This window comes from Dermochelys coriacea, chromosome 9 (assembly GCF_009764565.3).
Source record: "Dermochelys coriacea isolate rDerCor1 chromosome 9, rDerCor1.pri.v4, whole genome shotgun sequence".
NCBI lineage: Eukaryota > Metazoa > Chordata > Testudines > Dermochelyidae > Dermochelys > Dermochelys coriacea.
The window spans coordinates 637,466-659,263 of record NC_050076.1 but is presented as its reverse complement, the minus strand read 5'-3'; the positions used below and the strand labels follow the sequence as shown (position 1 = coordinate 659,263).

The following is a 21,798-nucleotide window of genomic DNA, read 5'->3' as shown; positions in this document are numbered from 1 at the left end:
TAGAGAGACAAAATGGGTGAGGTAATATCTTTTATTGAACCAACTTTGTCTGTTGGTGAGAGAGACAACCTGGGTCTGACACGGCTACAACTACACATGCATACATGCATACAACATGAATTACAAATTGTCAGCTCAAATGCATCAGTGATTTAGATAATGGCATAGAGAGCACACTTATAAAGTTTGCGGACAATACCAAGCTGGGAGGGGTGCAAGTGCTTTGGAGGATAGGATTAAAATTCAAAATGATCTGGACAAACTGGAGAAATGGTCTGAAATAAATAGGATGAAATTCAATAAGAACAAATGCAAAGTACTCCATTTAGGAAGGAACAATCAGTTGCACACATACAAATGGGAAATGACTGCTTAGGAAGGAGTACTGCGGAAAGGGATCTGGGGGTCATAGTAGACCATAAGCTAAATATGAGTCAACAGTGTAACACTGTTGCAAAAAAACTAAAAGCGAACATCATTCTGGGAGGTATTAGCAGGAGTGTTGTAAGCAAGACACGAGAAGTAATTCTTCCGCTCTGTTCCGTGCTGATTAGGCCTCAACTGGAGTATTGTGTCCAGTTCTGGGTTCCACGTTTCAGAAAAGATGTGGACAAATTGGAGAAAGGCCAGAGAAGAGTAACAAAAATGATTAAAGGTCTAGAAAACATGACTTATGAGGGAAGATAGAAAAAATTGGGTTTATTTAGTCTGGAAAAGAGAAGACAGAGAGGGGACATGATTACAGTTTTCAAGTACATAAAAGATTTTTACGAGGAGGAGGGAGAAAAATTGTTGTTAACCTCTGAGGATAGGACAAGAAGCAATGGGCTTAAATTGCAGCAGGGGAGGTTTACATTAGAAAATTTTTTTTTAACTGTTAGGGTGATTAAGCACTGGAATAAACTGGCTGGGAATGGTGAACCGTGGCCACTGGGAGCTGTGAGTGACCTTGCCTGTGGATAGTCAATGTAAACACTGTCTCACGGCCCGCCAGCGGATTACCCTGACAGGCCACAGGTTGCCCTTCACTGGTCTAGATAATACTTAGTTCTGCCATGAGTGCAGGGGACTGGACTAGATTACCTCTCAAGGTCCCTTCCAGTTCTGATATCTGTTTTTCTCATTCATTTAAAAAAATTTCAGTGTAGTGTCTTTTGGATGATGATTCTGTATAGTTCTAGCATTCCTCCTTTTTCCACTACTGTAAAAGTAATTGAGTTAATAGGCTCACCCCACATCCCTTTGTGTGAAGGCATTGTAGCACATACAGCGGTTCAGGAACTGCCTGTTCCACAACAGGTGAGAGAGAAATAGTGTTTCATTCTTCACTTGGCATTTCATTGTTTTTATGGGATGCAATCCAGATCCAAAGATGAGGAAATTCCTTCCTTTAAGAATGTTCTATGAATTTTAATGCAGTCTCATTTTTAAATGTTTTTTTAATTTAGCAAACAGACTTTAGCCATTTTGATTGTAAAGATAAAGATTGCTGTCTGTGGCAGTGGAATAAACCTTTAGTTTTTCCTTTCTGGAGAGTTTTTATTGTAAATTTTCTCATGCAGATTGATCCTGCAGTACATTAATACCTCTAAGGCTATGTCTACACTACCACTTATGTTGGTATAATTTCGGTCACTCAGGGGTGTGAATGAGCCATCCCCCTGAATTTGGAGCTGTCTTTAGCCATTGTGAAGATTCCAAATGGCGGACTGCATATGGAATCCAGTGAATACTGTATTTCCAGGAGTGAATGTTTTACTGAAGACTTCCAAATTAAACAGTGAGGTAGTTAAACACATGTTTATCTCCAGTTTAGAGAGTTCAGTGAAATGCTTTTATTTAGACTTTCTTTAATTGCCATTTCCCAGAAATCAATCCAGTTAAACCTACCTTTCCACAGTGGATTCTGATAACATTAAATTAATACAGATATAGGGACCTTAATGTCAGTTTGAAAATGAATGGTGTAGTTTAAATTGACATTCATAATGGATTAGCTTTTCTCAATATAAGCAACTTATCTTAGTTTGTGTTTTCTGAGATGTATTTAGAATAGCCTTTTTTAGCTACGCTGAGTAGTTCTATTGTCGTGGTTCAGTTTATTAAGTGATAGAGGGAGAAGGGATAGGATTTGTTAACCTTAGTTTGATTAAAAATTTGATGTCTATCTGATTTTAATTAGATGGAAGGCTAGAGGGAAGAATTTATGTATATTTACATAACTGGTCTGATGCCATCAGGAAAAAGAGAGAATGATTTGTGCTTATAAACTGAGAGAAAATAGTTTGTTTTTATAACCAAAACCTGTTTGTTTTGTTTAATGGCATTTCTGCTTTAGCAAGACTACTTAATGGAAATGGTCTTCTGAAAGTGCTACTCTTTTATAACTGTAGGAGACAGTTTTCTATTTGCTGAATTGTCCATTTTCCTGCGAGTGGATTCCAGAAGTACTCCTTTCCTTTCTTCAGCACAGATGTAAAGCAAAGTGGAACTTGAGTGCTCTTTCTATACCATGGCAGTAGAGAGCTGGCTCCGTTGCCTCTCTTTTTTTTTTTTTTTTTTTTTTTTTTTTTTTTTTTTTGCATCAGTTTTGTTCTCTGACTCCAAGCAAAGTAATACAGCAATTTTAAGTCATTTTGTAGCTAAGAACATGTAGACTGAGTTAAATATATTTTCTTTTTAATTGTTCACCTCCAGAGAAAACACTTTTTTAGTTGTTGAAAGTTCAGCTACTACATCTGCATCTGGAATCCACATAGGTGGGCCCTTATGCTCAGGCAGAAGCCCGCCAACTTCACTTGAACTTGGTGTGGGCATAAGGCAGTGTTTTTCAAACCTTGGATCACTACTGGGTCGTGGCATGTAAGGTTCTGGGTTGTCTTGCTCTGTTCAGCACTGCTGACTGGGACATTAAAAGTCCCGTTGGCGCCCAGCTAAGGCAGGCTAGTGCCTACCTTTTCTGACACTGCGCTGTGCCCTGGTAGTGGCCAGCAGTGGGTCCAGCTTCTATGCAGGGGTGCCACAGATCTCCGCGCGCTGCCCACACTCCGAGCACTGGCTCTGCACTCCTATTGGCCGGCGCCTGTGGGGGTGAGTTGCGTGGAGCCGCTTGCTTGCCTCCACCTAGGAGCCAGACCTGCTGCTGGCCACTTCCAGGGGGCAGTGTGGTCTGCGGTGCACCCCGATTGCACCGCTGACTGGGAGCCACTGGAGGTAAGTCTACGCCCCCAATCCCCTGCCGTAGCCCTGAGCTACCCCAAACCTGGAACCTCTTCCTGCACCTCAAACCCTTCATCCCCGACCCCACCCCAGAGACTGCACCCCTGGCCCAGAGCGCTGACCCCTTCCTATACCCCAACCCTCTGCCCCAGCTCTGAGCCCCCCCCACCTAGAGACCCTCCTGCATCCCAAACCCCCCTCATCCCCAGCCCAGAGCCCTGCCCCTCTCCTGCACCCCGGCCTCAGCCCTGAGCACCCCCCAAACCTGGAGCCCCTCCTGCACCCGAATCTTTCAGCCCCAGCCCAGAGCCCTGACCCCCTCCGGTACCCCAAGCCCCTACCCCAGCCCAGAGCCCCCTCCACACCCTGAACCCCTATTCCCAGCCCTACCCCACATCCCTCACTGCTGACCCCAACCCCCCCCCCACCCAAACCCCTCATCCCCCGATCTGTTGGGTTGCGGGCATCAACAATTTCCTTCAACTTGGTCCCCCAGAAAAAAAGTTTGAAAGCTACTGGCATAAGAGATTCCTTGTGGATGCTGTCTTTGCAGGATCAGGACCTAATTGATTCTACACTTTATTATCAAATGTACGAAGTAAACAAACTGAAAAAGTTTTCCCTCCCTTAGATTGTTAAAGTAATCTTAGCTGAAGCAAGGAACAATAGCAGGTAAATATTCAGGGACTTATTTTTTAAGTTTATGTACCTTTGACTTATAAATGAAATTATTAACAAAAAATATCAAACAAATCCAGGTTTTATAATAAGAATATTTTTGGATATTCTGTTCAATTCATAAAGGAGTACATCCATTGTTCTGGATTATGTAAGAAACACAATCTGAGAAACAAAAACTATTGTAAAATGCTGGCTTCACTCAGATAAATTAGCTGACCACAGGCAGTGTTTATCTGAAACTTGGTAAGAAATATGAAACTTCTGTGATGTCAATGTAAGTCTTTACAGAATGAAGATGTACGGGTACAACTGTTGGGTGAGAAGCTTGGCCCAAATATTCTCCCCAGCTGCTGCAATTTGTACAAGAGTTCTGGTCTTGTACCCCATTTGAGAGCTCAGTCTTCTGGATCAGCCTCTGTATATTGCAGGGGTTCTCAACCTTTTTTCTTTCTGAGGTCCCCCCAACATGCTATAAAAACTCCACAGCCTACTGTGCCACAACAAGAAGTTTTCTGCATATAAAAGTCAGGGCCGGCGTTAGGGGGTAGCAAGCAGGGCAATTGCTTGGGGCCCCTGCTACATTGTTCAGGCTTTGGCTTCAGCTCTGGGAGGCAGCGTTCAGGGCCCTGGGCTTCAGCCCCACACAGTGGAGCTTCAGCTTTCTACCCTGGGCCTCAGTGAGTCTAATGCTGACCCTGCTTGGCGGCCTCTCCGAAACCTGCCCCGGACCCCTTGTTGAGAACCACTGGTCTAGTGGATATCCTAAATTTAAACTCCTTCATTCTCTAGCTGCTGGACACCCTCGTCAGAACCTTACGTCATGATGGACGGTCTGAACTACGCTACTCCCTTCGAAACTCCTACGCCATGTCTATACTAGGATATAAAGACGAATTAACGAAACATGTTAGGAAAAAACAGCTGTAGCTCACGAAAGCTTATGCTCTAATAAATTTGTTAGTCTCTAAGGTGCCACCGGTACTCCTTTTCTTTTTGCGAATACAGACTAACACGGCTGCTACTCTGAAACCTGTTAATTTTAACGTATTTCATTAACACACCTTTTTTACCGTAGTGTAGACATAGCTCTAGTTGCTACAACTGAAAGGAGGGGGAAGAAGCCTCAGTAGTTTACCATTCTCCTATGAATGATTGCAGTGCCTGCATTTGCTATTCATAGCTTTACCGAGGAGCAGTATAATTAAACTACAGACAATTTGAAGTGAAATAAATTCAGACTGGAACTAATTCATAAATTTTTCACAGTGAGGATCATTAATTGTTGGAGCAGGATTTAACAAAGGATGTGGTAAATTCTCCGTCACTTGCGGTCTTTAACTCAAGACTTGATGTCTTTCTAAATAAAAGATTGCTGTAGTTCTACCAGAAATTACTGGGCTTGATGCAGGAATCAGTGGGTGAAGTTCTGTTGCATCAGCAGGTGACTAGATGATTTATACGTAGGGTTGTGAAATACCAGCAATTAGAATAACCAGTCCCGTTAATTTTGTTTAGCTGCTTTTCGCTAAAGCTGTGAACCACAAAGCACTGCATCTGGCTGCAGACAGAGGAAGAGACACTGCATTGTTTCATGTTGGAAGTGTCTTTGCATCTGTAAGAGCTGGAAACGTAAGCTTTTATTTAAAACCAAAAAAAGTTCTATAGAAATTTGTGGTAGAGAGTCTCACACTCCAGTGTGAACTTCTCATTCATGGAAGAGTGGATTTTTAAATTCTGGGTTTTTTTTGTCTTAAAACTGTAATTAAGATAAGTTTCTTGATGTTCTTAGGATTGGAAGATTCAGAAAGTTTCTGATTTCTTTCTCTAACTCAGCTGTTCAAGTATGTTAGGTCAAAAGATAAGTCATTATTTAAAAATTCAGTAAATATTTTAAGGATTGAGTATGGGATACTCTTTACTACAATTTCATTCAACAGTAAAAATTTATCCAACTGTTCTTGAGATTCTGTTTGCCAATCTGACCATAGCTGTGGCTTCTTCATTTTTTAGCATGTAGGCAGTACAGTATTTGTGCTGTCATAACTAACGCTACTACTGTATTTGTATTTGACATGCTGCTTCTTTTGTTCTAACAGCTTGTACTTGCAGCTGATGTGGGACTACTGGAGGATATCTATATTAGAGACTTTTGCACAGGGGTAGGTACACTCGTGCAAACCCATAGGCCTTGTCTAGGATAGGGAAAAATATTTTTTAAATTGAGTATCCCAATATGATATGAAATACTACTTAGCAGCTAGTGTGACCAAGGTAATATCTTTAAAATCATGGTAGTTGATTTTGGTGTATCGGATTTTTGCACTGGTGTAGCTAGTTACTAAGGACGAGTCCCAGGTTACAAAGGGATGACAGTTGCATTGAGTAGAACTGGTATTGATCCATTCCTTCTGTGCACTTTTAGGCTGGGGCCTGTTATAATCAAGGTAGTTAGATTTGTGTAAACAGCTTTTTCTGTTTAAACAGTAATTCTCTGATTAGAATGATAAGCAATGAGCACTTGAGTTTTGTGTTAGGATGTGTGGGAGAGGAACAGGATTTGCAGGTGTTCAGCCCCTCTCAGAATCAGCCCACTGATCTGAGAAGTGTATATTTAAAAAAACAACAACCCTATTTGCAATTTCTTTCTAGGTGCATTAACTCTTGTTTTCATTTTTGTTTACCTATTATTAAAAAGTATTAGTAAAGCTAAAGAAATTACCACTAGAATCTAAGGCTTTGTCTATGCTGGAAACTGAACGACACAACTTTTGTCGTTCAGGGGTGTGAACTGTGCTTTGTTGGCGGGAGCGCTCTCCTGCCGACAAAGCTACCGCCGCTCGTTGGGGTGGAAGTTTTTTGTCGGTGGGAGAGCTCTTTCCTGCCAACAAACAGCAGCTACACTGCACGCCTTTTAGCAAAATCCTGCCTTGATTCTCTATTGACTTAAGGTATATTAAGTGTGTCCACAAGGGTTTTACTTCAGTTTAACTAAATTGCTTTTTAAGCCAATTTAATGTGAAATCAGTATGAATATCTGACTATAGATGCTCTTAATTTAAAAGCAGCATGGTTCTGTTTCCTTCTTTTCCTCTGAAGGAATTAATATTTATCTGAAAAGTTCAACTTTAAAAAAGTATCTTTAGTATACTGACTAGATGACTGAAAAAATAACTCCAGGGCACGCCTGCTATCCTAAGTCAGTTATAAGTCTCAAATCTATAGCTGAAATAACATTAAGGTTGGTGTAACCCTGGGTGGATAGATTTTAAAATCAAGCTAATGTAAATCATCAATTTTAATCAGCAAGCAGGAAACCTTGGTTTAAATTATGTTAAACTTTGGTTTGCATTTGTACTTTTTAGTCATTTTCGTCAAGAAAGGGTCATTCTGTTGGTTGGTATAATTATTAAAACATGTTGATTTACAACCAATATAGCCTTAACGCTAAAATTAGCACGTTTTTGCTAACCAAGAGGATACACTACATGTGTATGCATATATTTAAATAATTTTACAGTTGAACATCCATTTATTCAGATTCTTATTTTTTATCTTTGTAAATCATTCACTGGGTATTATGCTAACTAACATTCATACATTGTATGCAAAGAGTACGTGTTCATAATGCAGTAGGAAAGGGATAGTTATATACCATAAGCGCACATTAACAAAGCCATGATATTTGCTATGCACTCATATACAAGTCGTTATGTGTGTATATATAATACTAAAAGCATATCACAGGCATCTAAAACTTGTCCACTGAATGTTTCCACTGAAATTTTATGGCCAAAGAAACCTATAATGACAATAGCACTTTTCAGCGGTGAGCCTTACACAGAAAAGATGAGACATCAGGTTACCAAACTTGCATTAAAAAAACACAAGGAAATGCAGAGTTTAGGGTTAAATGTGAATCTGAACTCCCTCCATTTTATCTAGGTATTGCATGTGTTTCAGAAACAAGCTGCATCATCCTTGGCATAATATTCTATTCAGTAGCTATGCCCATCAGTGCGGTACCTAAGAACATAACGTAAGAACGACCATACTGGGTCAGACCAATGGTCTACTAATCCAGTATCCTGCCTTCCGACAATGGCTGGTACCAAATACTTCAGAGGGAGTGAACATAGCAGGACAATTATCAAGTCCATCCACTGTTGTCTAGTTCTAGCTTCTGGCATTCAAAGGTTTATGGACATGTAGAGCCTGTGGTTGCATATCTGATATAATAGATAAGTCCAGAAGACCAACTTCTCTCTGAACTTCCCTGATTTATTGAATTCACATAAGGGTGGATTAAAAATCTGATTTTAAAAAATATCAATTTTTTCTAATTTAAATAAAAATCCAATTTAAACTATTTTTATTTTAAAAATAAACCTGTTCAATTAAATTTGAAATTATGAAAACCCATGTTAAGGGCTAATCTTAGTATAATTTATTAAAATCATTTAAATAAATAAAAATATATGGTGCATCAATGAGCCCTCATATTTTAATGAGTTAAAGGGATGCTGCTTTTTTATTATATACACAACTAGGAGGGAACTTCTGAGGTCAACTCAAGTGTTACAAGTGTCTCAATATTATGAACTGCAAAGTATCAATATTCTTTTCAGTCTTTACAATGGTACAAAGGCAGATATTTACATTTTTCCAAGGGTAAATATTATCAGTCTCTGTTGCACAGAAATGCTTTTGCCTTAATTACTTTTGGTTTTAGTTTAGCAGGTGCAGAGAGAATATTTTCTTCATTTGGACTAGTACATTCAAAGTTGAGAAACCAACTGGGAATTGAAAAAGCAGGAAATCTTGTTTTCCTCTTCCAATCGAGGAATAAAATACAGGTGGGAGAGAACAAGATCTGTGAGTTCTAAAATATTGAAGGACATGGGGCTAAATTTTCAAAGGTATTTATTTTGGTGCCTAAAGATGCATGCAGGTGCCTACGGGGATTTTCAGAAGCACCTAAGCAGGTTAGGCACCTAACAGCCATTGAAATCGTTAAGTGTTAAGTTCCTAACCTGTTTTTAGACACTTTTGAAAATCTCAGTAGGCACTTATTGGCATCTTTGGACACCTAAATACTTTGAAAAACTGACCCAATGTGTCCAGAAACAGTTCACTAGCTACAGTTAATACTTTGTTTAATAAATAGTTTTAAAAGCAAAATGTGTTTTGATATTGTTTTTTCTTGTTACCAGCACATTTTAAGGTACTTTTATTTAAGTAACAAAAACAATTTTAAAATGCTGTTTTTATACATTAACTGATTTCCAGTTTCCATCCAAATTCAGCTAGACAAATCCAGATTAAAACTCTTAATCTCCCACCAACAAAGCTACTCGCCCTTCATTGGAGGTGGTTTTATTTTGTCGGGGCAGGGGGATCCCTGCAGCTCTGAGCCCCCATGGGTGGTGGGGGCCCCAGAGCTCCCAGTCACCCCAGAGCTGCCCAGCTCCTTCCCATTTTATCATGGATATTTTTAATAAGTCACGGACAGGTCAAGGGCTTCCATGAATTTTTCTTTATTGCCCGTGACCTGTCCCTTACTTTTACTAAAATATCCATGACAAAATCTTAGCCTTACATATTGTCAGTTAAAAACATGTATGCATAAGTGTGCACAGCAGTATTAGTTAGTTTCGAGAAATAAAATTTATAAAAAGAGGTATGATATACTGTAACTGAAGAGGTTACATGAAGCAACAGCAATTTCATTTTGCAATGCTAACATTGACACTTTTTACACGGGACCATGGCAAAAGATGGATGGTGGTGGGGAAGGTATGGGGATATATAGCTTTGTTGGGGAATTAGCTTTGAAAACGATATTCCAGAGAATTTAATTTCATGCACCTGCCTTCCCTTTTTAGCCATTTATCATGCTGATAACATTCCCTGAGTCACCTGCATTAAATAGATATTTTAAACTGGATGTAGGAGGTAGGGTAAACACAAAGGATAGATTAGTGCAGGAGCAGTAGAGAGAGCTGAAATTTCTTCAGAACTTTTGACTGAATATCTTTGTAAGTTTTGGTTTTTCTACTATTCTGAGAGCCAATGTGATTCTGCTTATACTTCGTCTGCTAGTTCTTCATTATCCTGAGCAGCTGAGAGCTTGGCAAATGCCACACATGTCTTGAATTGCCGGCCCTGCTCTGAAATAACACACTGACCCTTTGGTCTTTATGAAGCAGTGATCAGTCTCAAGAAAATTCGTGAGTGCACATTACCTGTTCTCTGCTTTTTTCAGTGCAGTGAAAAGACACACACAGAAAGCAAGACGTTTAACGTGGAATGAATATTATTTTTTAAACATATCATGGATATGAGAAATGCAAGAAAATTGTGAAATAATTCATTTACTGACACAGGAAAAGTATTTTGCCCCCTTATGTGAACAATTTTGAAAATATGCAGGAATTGTAGGAAGTTCTCTCCCTGCCCCCCCCGAATATATTTTTAAAACCATTTAAATTTTGGTACAGTAATTGATGTAAATGTTAGAAGGGTGGCTTGCCAACTTTAATTTCTCACTATGTGTGTAATAAAAGCACAAGATGGGGTACTAGAGGTGGTATCTGCTGTGTACAATCAAATCATGCTAGGGAACAAGATTACTGGTTCCTTCTGGTTCCTTAAGCACCTACCTATAATGTGGAGGAAAAAAAAGCTGCATTATAATGGAGGACATCGGTCTGAATGACACATGCTGGTAGTGACATGCTATCAGTACTAAAACATCCTTGAAATGTGTATATTATAGATAACTATTTTCTAACTCAGAAAATGTTGCATCCAACATGGTGGAGATTTCGTCTTGGCAGATAAGATGAATTGATCACAGAACTAAAAATTGACGATAGTGTATCTACAAGTGGTCATGACTTGATCACATTTGTTATGTGCAAACAAAGTCCAAACCTTAAATATAGATACGCACACTTTGTTGTCTAAAAGGGCTAATTCCACAAAGCTGAAAACAATTATGAGCCAAATCTTCTGGAAGAATGATTATTGGTAATTGCTTAATAACTCTTTACTTGATGCCCAAAAATCCACAATCAAGAAATCAACCTAGCTTAGGGAGGAAGTAATGCCGGCTATAAATATGTATTTTAAAAAAAGTGGAAGAAAAGGGAAGTTGATAGTAACAAATATAAATCAGAAGTTGGGAATTGTATACAACTGATAATGGGAAGAAAGCACACAAGTAGAAATCTGTAGCCAGCAGAGTAAAGGACAAAGAATTTTTTTAAAAGCATATTAGGAACAAAAAAGAATCATAACAATGGTATTTGTCCATTCCTAGATGGAAATGGTAGAATTGTCAAAAATAAGGCAAAAAAAGCAGAGGTGTTCAGTAAGTATTTCTGTTCTGTGTTTGGTGGAAAAAAGATATCACATGATGAAAGACTTTCCATTCCAGTTGTAAATAAGGAAGATTTTAAACAGCAGCTGATAAAGTTAAACACTGTTTAATCAGCAGGTCTCAATAACTTGCTCTAAAGAGTTTTAAACGAGCTGAGCCATTGCCATTGATTTTTTTGGTAACATTGAAGTTTCGAAAGACGGGAAGAAAGCTGATGATGTGCCAATATTTAAAGAGAGTAAATTGGATGACCTGGGTAATTAGAGACCTGTCAGCCTGACATTGATCCTGGACAGACGAATGGAAGGACGGTATGGCACTTGATTAATCAACAATTAAAGGCGGGTGATATAATTAATGCCAGTCAACATGGGTTTATGGAAAATAGATTCTGTCAATTTTGATACCTTTTAAAATGAGATTAAAAGTTTAGCTGTTAAAGATAATAGTGTTGATATAACGGACTTCTATAAGGCATTTGACTTCATAATACATGACATTTTGTTTTATTCTTTTTTTTTTTTAATCAATCAAAATGACTTCCATTAAATGGATTTAAAACTGGCTAATTAACAGGTCTCAAAAGAATTTGGTCCAGTAACAGATATTATCTCATCTACCTTCTCTCAAGTCTCATTGTAATTGTAAACGGGATCATCATTGAATTAGGTGTGTTTCGAGATAGGGTGGGGTCCCACAGAGACTTGTTCTTGGCCCTATACTATTTTATTAATGACTAGGAAAAGAACATAAAATCATCACTGATAGCATTTGCACACAACTCAAAGATTGGGGGAGTTATTAAATAATGAAGAGGACAGGTGATCTGGATTGCTTGATAAACTGTTCTCAAGCAACCATTATGCCTCTTAATATGGCTAAAATGTACATGTACGCATCTAGGAACAAAGAATGTACGCCATACTTACAGGATGGGGGGCTCTATCCTTGGAAGCAGTGGGGGGTCATAGTGGATCACAAGCTAAATATGAGTCAACAGTGTAATGCTATTGCAAAAAAAGCAAACATAATTCTGGGATGTATTAGCAGGAGTATTGTAAGCAAGACACGAGAAGTAATTCTTCTGCTCTACTCGGTGCTGGTTAGGCCGCAACTGGAGTACTGTGTCCCATTTTGGGCGCCACATTTCAGGAAAGATGTGGACAAATTGGAGAAAGGCCAGAGAGGAGCAACAAAAATGATAAAGGTCTAGAAAACATGATCTATGAGGGAAGATTGAAAAAATTTGGTTTGTTTAGTCTGGAGAAGAGAAGACTGAGAGGGGACATGATTACAGTTTTCAAGTACATAAAAGATTTTTACGAGGAGGAGGGAGAAAAATTGTTGTTAACCTCTGAGGATAGGACAAGAAGCAATGGGTTTAAATTGCAGCAAGGGTGGTTTAGGTTGGACATTAGGAAAAACTTCCTAACTGTCAGGGTGATTAAGCACTGGAATAAATTGCCTAGGGAGGTTGTAGAATCTCCATTATTGTGGATTTTTAAGAGCAGGTTCGACAAACACCTGTCAGGGATTGTCTGGATAATACTTAGTCCTGCCTTGAGTGCAGGGGACTCTTGAGGCCCCTTCCAGTTCTATGATTCTATGACTCTGAAAAAGCCTTGGGGGTTGTGGTGGATGATCAGCTGAATATGAGCTCCTGGTGTGATTCTGTGGCCAAAAGGGCTTTATGTGATCCTTGGATATATCATCATAGAATCTCAACTAGGAGCAGGGAAGTTATAATCCCTCTGTATTTGGCAGTGATGAGACCACTAGTGGAATACTGTTGGTGTCAACAATTAAAGTAGTATGTTGATAAATTGGAGACGGGTTGGAGAAGAGCGGAGAGAATGATTAAAAGATTGGAACATGTGCCTTATAGTGAAAGACTTGAGGCTCAATCTGCGTAGTTTAATAAAGAGAAGGCTAAAGGGTGACTTGATTAGTTTACCTACGTGGGAAACAAATATTTGATAACTGGCTCCTCAATCTAGCAAACACAGATCCAGTTGTTGGAAGTTGAAGCTAGGCAAATTCAATCTGAAAATAAGGTGTAAATTTTTAACATGGAGTATAACCACTGGAACAACTCAACAAGTGTTGTGGAGCATTCTCAATCTCTGGTAATATTAAAATCAGGTTTGGATTTTTTTTTTCTAAAAGATGGGCTCTAGTTCAAACAGGAACTACTTTAGGTAAGGTCTATAGCCTGTGTTTAGACAGGAGGTCAGATTAGATGATTGCAGTGGTCTCTTCTGGCCTTGGAATCTATGAATCGATGAACCCCTATTTTACAAACTAATGAATTCCACAGTCCCCCATTAAATGAAGAAGTTCATAAAATTTAACACCAACAGTAGATACAGCATGTAAGTTGTAGAATGGTGCACTGCATTGCTTTAAAGCACTGAAGGCACTGAAATGTGAAGGGATATCAATTCTTCATTGACATCGCTTATGTAATTCCCCCCCCACCCCTTCATCGGGGAAAAATGGTTTGAATAAATGTTCATAAGATTGTTGTTCGTAAATAGTCAAGTTTCTGCTGTAGTTCATTCCGTTGTGTCCATTTGTCATTATTGTCCATAGTTAGGTGATGGCTTACTACATAATTGGAGACTCTCTTTGCTACCATTTTCCTTTGTCATCTGGTTATGCAGTTTTTCTTCTTGTATATTTTAATGAAAATGCATGTTTTGCTAATTGGGTAAATACTTTTCTCACTGTCCTTGTGTGCCATCTCAAACTAACCTGCAGCAGTGCGTTATTCAGTCACTTATAGGTTAATTACTCCTGGGGGCATTCTGTGCCAAAAAAAATTAAAAATTCTGCAAATTTTATTTGTTAAAATAGCACTACATAATCACGCCCGTTTCAATTATTTTGTTAATTTATTTCAAAATACCTGTCAGTAAGTATGTCTGTAACAATAAAGACAGACGCACACAAATTCCCCCAGGAGCAGAGTTAAAGAAATCCCTGTGCCTATTTCTCTGGCCCCTTCTCCTCCTGCCCCCGAGAGTCCAGCCGGGGGGTCAGACACAACACTTCCCCCATGAACCCACCTGTGGGGGACCCCCCCAACCATCACACCCAACCATTATACCCAAACCCCCTCCTCTCCAGAGCCCAACCACGGGGGACCCCCAGCCCAGTTACCCACACCCCCTCTTCCTCTGCAGAACCCAGCTGCGAGGTCCCCTCTTGTCCAGACATCCAGCTCCAGAGCCCAGGGATCCAGAAGGAGAAACAGACCTTACCTAAAGTTTGGTCCCAGACTTGCACAGAGTTTCTTGTGTGCCGCCTTCTCCTTCCCTCAGGGCATTTTGGGAATTGCAGCTGTCAGGAACCCTCTAGCTCCCTTTCTTTTCCCCCAGCATTGTCTTCTATGTGCAAGCTGGGCTCTGCCAAGTCCAGTGGTTCCTACTGGCAACTAGTAGCACTGCAACCCATTTCTGTGGGGGAAAGGAAATTCTGCACACACAGCGTTAATTTCTGCAAACTTCTGCATTGCACAGTGGCGCAGAATTTCCTGAGGAATATAAAGTGTAAAGCCACAAGGTACTATTTAATCATCTAGTCCAGAGATGGGTAAACTATGGCGAGGCCTGTGGGACTGTCCTGCCTGGCTCTTGAGCTCCCGGCTGGGGAGGCTAGCCCCTGGCCCTTCTCCTGCTGTCCCCCCTCCCTCGCAGCCATGCCACCGCCTGGGCAGCGTGGCTGGCTCCGGTGGGGCTGCGAGCTCCTGCTGCTCGGTGCTGCATGATAAGGGATCGGGGAGCGGGGGGGTTGGATAAGGGGCAGAGGGTCCCGGGGGGCAGTCAAGGGACAGGGAGCAGGGGGCGGTTGAATGGGGTGGAGGTTCTGGGAGGGGGGTGGTCAGCGGACAGGGAGCAGAGGGGATTGGATAGGTGTGGGAGTCCCAGGGGGCCTGTCGGGGCGGGGGTGTGTTTAAGGGGCGGGATGGTCGGGATGGGGGGTGTGTTTAGGGGGCAGGGTGGTCAGGGAATGGGGAACAGGGGCGGTTGGATGGGGGTGGGGTCCCGGGGGGTGGGGGATGGGGGCGGGAGAGGTTGGTCAGGGGCCAAGAAGCAGGGGAGGTTGGATGGGTCGGGAGTTCGGAGGGGGGCAGTCGGGGCAGGAAATGGGAGGGGCAGATAGGGGCCAGGGGCCAGGCTGTTTGCATCCTGATGTGGCCCTCGGGCCAAAAAATTTGCCCACCCCTGATCTAGTCTGATCTCCTGTGTTTCACAGATGATTTAAATTTCATCCAGTTACTCTTGTTTTGAGCCCAGTAACTTGTGTTAGGCTAAAGGATATCTTCCAGAAAGGTATCCAGTGTTTGTTACCTTCCTTGGTAATTTCTTCCACTGGTTAATCACCCTCACTGTTAAAAATGTGTGCTTATTTCTATTTGTTTATAAACCCTAATTTCAATTTGTCTGGATTCAGCGCACCATCTTGTTGTCCTTGCGTCCCTTGCTGAATTCTGTCGGCTCTTTTTAATATGGAGTCACCAATGACTATTGCTTGCCACCTTAGGATGCTTGAAAACCCTTTTTTGTAGTTTCTTGCTTCATATCACAAGGAAGGGTATCAGTATGTCCCCGTAACTTTGTTTTTTGTTCCTTCAGCGATGGGCTCATCACTGATGGCTAGCTGAATATTTGATAACAATTCAATACTTCTAGCTGGGTTGAATGGCTTCTGGTTCTCTTTCTCCTCTTGCTCAAATTGCCTGTCTGCTGCTTCAGTTTCTATGCAGTGTAGTTGTAGCTGTGTCGGTCCCAAGTTATTAGAGAGACCAATGGTCCAATAAAAGATATTACCTCATCAACCTTATCTCTTCAGTTTCTACTGCCTCTTCAGTTCCTTTATCACTGATCTTCTCCTTATGGTGTCTGTAGCACTGATTTTCTGAATTTGTTCTAGTATTGCCACCACCTTACACATCTTGCACCAGAAATCTCTTGACTTCTGACAGGAAGAAAGATAGGAAAAACAAGGCATTTCACAGAAGTTCTTTTGTTGTTCATATCCACTACCTGTGGTAGAGCCATACTTGAACACAAGGAATCACAGTTCCTCCTGTAAACACCCTCTGAAAGTCCCCTGTTTGTTACCCTGTTCTGGTTAAGGGTTTGCTTGGCTACTGATTTGTATACCAAGTGATGCTGCTTTTGCTCTATTTCCTTGCTGTCAGGGAGGGATTAACAATTCAGAGGTCAAATGCTGGGTCTGATCAGAGACCCAACGGTGCCAGCCATGTAATCTTCACAGACACAAACAGACCTTTCTTACCTGGCATGACCTTTATGGAGACAAATAAACAGACCAAACATATAACTCACCAACTATCTGTAGCTGCAGTCAGAGGATCTGCAGCTACTCCGTCTGAAATGCTCCTGTTTGCCTGTATCCTGCCACAAAACATATTTGAGATACTTGGATTTTTTTTTTTCCTAAGCCCCAGTTTATTTGGCACAAGAGTCGTCGTCTTTTAGCATGTCCCTTTCTTGAAACTGGCTTGTCTAGCCTTAATTTTTTCTTTACCATTGGTCTAGTCTTCTGTTAATCTCGAAAGACAAATATGCTTTTGTAATGACTTTCATTTTTCAGACCCTATCAATTTTCTTTTCCAAACATCTCCAGTACAAATGATTTTTTACAAGGTTTGTCTTTAAAATAAACTCACCCTTTGAAGGTGAAAGTGTGGATCCCACTGCAGGCGACCTTCCTTCAGTTCTTTCATACTCAGTGGATGTTTGATCTGCTGCTTATATTGAACTTCAAAATTATCCTGTTTTGAACTATCTTGTGAAGGTGTCTGTCTCCACCTCCTTATTTATTTCTTTACCTTTGGATGTTTCCAAACAAAAGACCCGACTTGTATGCCCCCGCCCCCCTGCATAGCGGGGCTAGGCACCCTGTACCTATTGACATGACAGACTCCAAATCGTGAAGGTTTAAACCCTCCCCAACCTGTGGTGTACTTACTGGTTGATAGGCATAATTGATGCCTATTCTGTTTGTGGGCAAGTCACATTCCCAGTAAGTGCAATGTGCAAATCCTTCTCCAGGACTTTGAAGTCAAGGAATGTGAAGTTGAAATGCATCACTTCCAAACTGGAAAAAATCATCTTCAGCGAATGCTCCCTTGAATAGATACCGCACCCTAGGATTGAGCAGTGACTAGAAAGTCGGAAAGAAAATGCTCTCAAAACTGATACTGGAAAAGCTGATTCTGACCAACTCTGCACTAGGCCCATTGGCCTTGGCCATGACCTTGACACTTTTGCTGATCACCTTACTGGCTCTGGGGCTGACTGACATGCCAGTGTCTTCAGTACCAGCACTCACAACTCAATTATTGGAACCAGTGCCCTAATATAAGGGTGAGATTGAAAGGTACGGTTGAGTGGAGCCTAGACATGTCTCCAAACATTTGGGAATGCCCTATCCAAAGAACATAATAGCACTCCTTCAGAGATAGGGAGCCTAAGTCCTCTGCCTAGGTGGGAGTGGTGCTCAGCAAACTGGCACCAACAAAGGCTGCTGAACTGTGCCAATTACAGGCCTGAGATGCACCCTTGGAGAGCCACCTAGATCCCCTCCAGGGAAACCTTTGGATTGGGGGTGATGTCCAGTGCTGTACCTGGGCCCAGAATCTTACCATAGGGCACTACTGTTCAAAGAGTATTACTCTGTCATTGTCACCAGATCACACTTTCTCCCTTGTGTCAAGCAGAGATGCTTCTCCTCTACCATACAAGAATGAACCTAGAGCTGTCGCTGGGCATCCCTCTGACAGGGTGGAAGCCCAGCAGAGGTGTGAATGGCAATGGAATGACCAGCTGCAACTAGTCTAGTGCCCAATTACCTTGCCACCCAGGCCATTATGACCCTTCTGGGGTCCACTATCCCATGTGTTCTGTAGTAGGTCTCCTTCCTGCAGAGATCAGGCTTTCTGGTAGATCTCTGCCGACATCCTCAACAACTGAGCCTGATGACAGCATGCAAGAGCTGGCAGTAGCAAAAAAACTGCATCCTCCATCACACCAGCTTCTGCCCTGATAGTGGAGAATCTTAAAGATTATGGGATCTCCTGGCTTTCATTGGTGGGACCCTGGATATAAAAATCACTGTCATAATGTAGAGATCCCAATTAACTCTTTGATATCCTAAGCACATCAGCCCAAGGTTGGATCCTTCTTTCCCTTTAAGAATGTATGATAATACTCCTAAAGAGTCTTTGGTAAAGCTGGCCGCCATGCAGCCTGTGTCCATGTGGGTCAAAAAATACTATCAAGTGCCTCTGAAAAACTTTGAATACTTTCATTTCCACCCAAATGCATGATCTATAGTAGTCACAGCAGTTCAGGAGAAGCTGAAATCAACAAAAGTCACACCCAAGGGATCTCAAGAAATTATACCTTTTGGGTGCAAAACATAATCATCTGTTTCACTGCAACTCCGGGTGGCAAGATATCATGCATTGTTTAGGCTATACTTAGCAATGTGGTAAAAGGTGTGACTCCCTTTTTGTCGAGTACCATAAGACACGAAGGGAGATCATCAAAGAAAGCAAAATGGCTGCCAGAATAACTCTGCAAGTAGCCATGGATGTTTTTGACACAGTTGCAACATTGATGGTCACAGCAGTGACTAGGACACAGAGGTTTGAGATAACATTTTGGACCATCCATTTGAGGTGATAGAGCTCTTCAGTACAAGGACTGAGGAAGCACTCCTCTTCTTAAAAGATGATTGCCCTGAAGTCACTGGTGATTTATACACCAACCACCTTTAGGAAGCCTTATAAATATCAGACACAAGAAACACAACAGGCTCACCTTTACTCTGGGCACATAACTAGAATATCCATGGTGGAAGCAATCATGATACACACCAAAGAAATCCTTATTGAGCAGTGTGTCCATTTGCCTTAGGTGCTGCTTTTCTTCAACTCTTCATCACCCCCCGCCCCCCCTCAAAAAAAAGTTTGGACACTATCACTGAAAAAAGGGCACCTTAAATTGTATGCTAGTTATTGTCTTGATACATAGTGAAATTTTTAAAAATGTCCAGGTACAAAATATGCAACTAGATGAACTCAAGCATTAATTTCATACAGAATTTGGGCGTATATATGGGCACGTGTCCAAAATCCATCTGAAATCACAGATATGTAACTTCTTTTAGCCTTCAAGTGCATTGAATCAGAGAAGATGTTAAATGTAATATTTAATCTGTTTTTATTCTCAGTAGTAAAACCTATATTGGAACAAAGAAATCCAGAACTCTTACCTAACTTTAAAAAAAAAAACCCTATAATTCACAGCCAATTATTCTGCTGTGTTTTAGGCAAATGTGTAACAGTAGTCCTAAATAAAAGAATCCTTTTGCATCTCTTTCAAGGAGGCAATAATGTACAAATTGCTAAAAGTTAGTCTGATGTATGTGCAATTTTAAAGTGTAAAGACCAGATTTTTAAAGCTATCTAGATATTACCACACTCAGCATCACAATGCCTAACCAATTGAGAAGCCTAAATCTCATATTCCAAAGGGTTTGCACTTCGGAATCTAAGTCCCGTTCATGAAATTTAGACTCAAGTATCTCTAAATCTCTTTAGATGAGATTTAGGCTCCTAAATCAGTTGGGCATTGTGATATGGAGCACAGCAATGCCTAAATAGCTTTAAAAATCTGTCTAAGTCTAATTTTAGTTTTAATTTAAATCAAGGAGTCTTTTCTAGTTAGGACTGAATTTTTCTTACACTCCCATAGCTATTAGTTTTCTCTTTTTCACTGTTTGCTAATCATAGAATATCAGGGTTGGAAGGGACCTCAGGAGGTCATCTAGTCCAACCCCTTGCTTAAAGCAGGACCAATCCCCAACTAAATCATCCCAGCCAGGGCTTTGTCAAGCCTGACCTTAAAAATTTCTAAGGAAGGAGATTCCACCACCTTCTTAGGTAATGCACTCCAGTGTTTCACCACCCTCCTAGTGAAATAGTTTTTCCTAATATCCAACCTAAACTTCCCCCACTGCAACTTGAGACCATTACTCCTTGTTCTGTCATCTGCCACCACTGAGAACAGTCTAGATCCATCCTCTTTGGAACCCCCTTTCAGGTAGTTGAAAGCAGCTATAAAATCCCCCCTCATTCTTCTCTTCCGCAGACTAAACAATCCCAGTTCCCTCAGCTTCTCCTCATTCGTCATGTGGTTCCAGTCCCCTAATAATTTTTGTTGCCCTCTGCTGGATTCTTTCCAGTTTTTCCACATCCTTCTTGTAGTGTCAGGTTTCAGAGTAGCAGCCGTGTTAGTCTGTATTCGCAAGAAGAAAAGGAGTACTTGTGGCACCTTAGAGACTAACAAATTTATTAGAGCATAAGCTTTCGTGAGCTACAGCTCACTTCATCGGATGCATCCGATGAAGTGAGCTGTAGCTCACGAAAGCTTATGCTCTAATAAATTTGTTAGTCTCTAAGGTGCCACAAGTACTCCTTTTCTTCTTGTAGTGTGGGGCCCAAAACTGGACACAGTACTCCAGATGAGGCCTCACCAATGTCAAATAGAGGGGAACGATCACGTCCCTCGATCTGTTGGCAGTGCCCCTACTTATACAGTCCAAAATGCCATTGGCCTTGGCGACAAGGGCACACTGTTGACTCATATCCAGTTTCTCATCCACTGTAACCCCTAGTCCTTTTCTGCAGAACTGCTGCCTAGCCATTCGGTCCCTAGTCTGTAGTGGTGCATGGGATTCTTCCGTCCTAAGTGCAGGACTCTGCACTTTTCCTTGTTGAACCTCATCAGATTTCTTTTGGCCCAGTCCTCTAATTTGTCTAGGTCCCTCTGTATCCTATCCCTACCCTCCAGCATATCTACCTCTCCTCCCAGTTTAGTGTCATTTGCAAACTTGCTGATGGTGCAATCCACGCCATCCTCCAGATCATTAATGAAGATAATGAACAAAACCGGCCCGAGGACCGACCCCTGGGGCACTCCACTTGATGCTGGCTGCCAACTAGACCTGGAGCCATTGATCACTACCCCTTGAGCCTGACAATCTAGCCAGCTTTCTATCCACTTTATAGTCCATTCATCCAGCCCATACTTCTTTAACTTGCTGGCAAGAATACTGTGGGAGACCGTGTCAAAAGCTTTGATAAAGTCAAGGAATAACACATCCACTGCTTTCCCCTCATCCACAGAGCCAGTTCTCTCGTTATAGAAGGCAATTAGATGAGTCAGGCATGACTTATTACCCTTGGTGAATCCATGCTGACTGTTCCTGATCACTTTCCTCTCCTCTAAGTGCTTCAGAATTGATTCCTTGAGGACCTGCTCCACGATTTAATGCCAGCAAATTAAGCAAACAGTTCTTCTTGAAGCTAAAACAAGTTACAAAACAGTGCTATAGTTCCAGAATTTATCCCCAAACCTGGATTCTGACACCATAAAAACACATTTAGGAATTAAAAATATATATAATTCTGAAAACAT

General features: G+C 41.2%; 1 protein-coding gene across 22 annotated transcripts in view; it reads left to right on the top strand.

Moving 5' to 3' along the window:
* Positions 1–21,798, top strand: part of DLG1 (discs large MAGUK scaffold protein 1) — a 465,475-nt gene that overhangs the window by 2,634 nt on the left and 441,043 nt on the right. The window contains exon 2 of one of the 22 annotated variants that reach the window (XM_043492522.1): positions 1,563–1,785. The exons of the other annotated variants lie outside the window; for them this stretch is intronic. The gene's annotated coding sequence lies outside the window, so the exon portion shown is untranslated. The remainder of the gene's footprint in view (positions 1–1,562; positions 1,786–21,798) is intronic. 22 annotated transcript variants of the gene reach the window in all.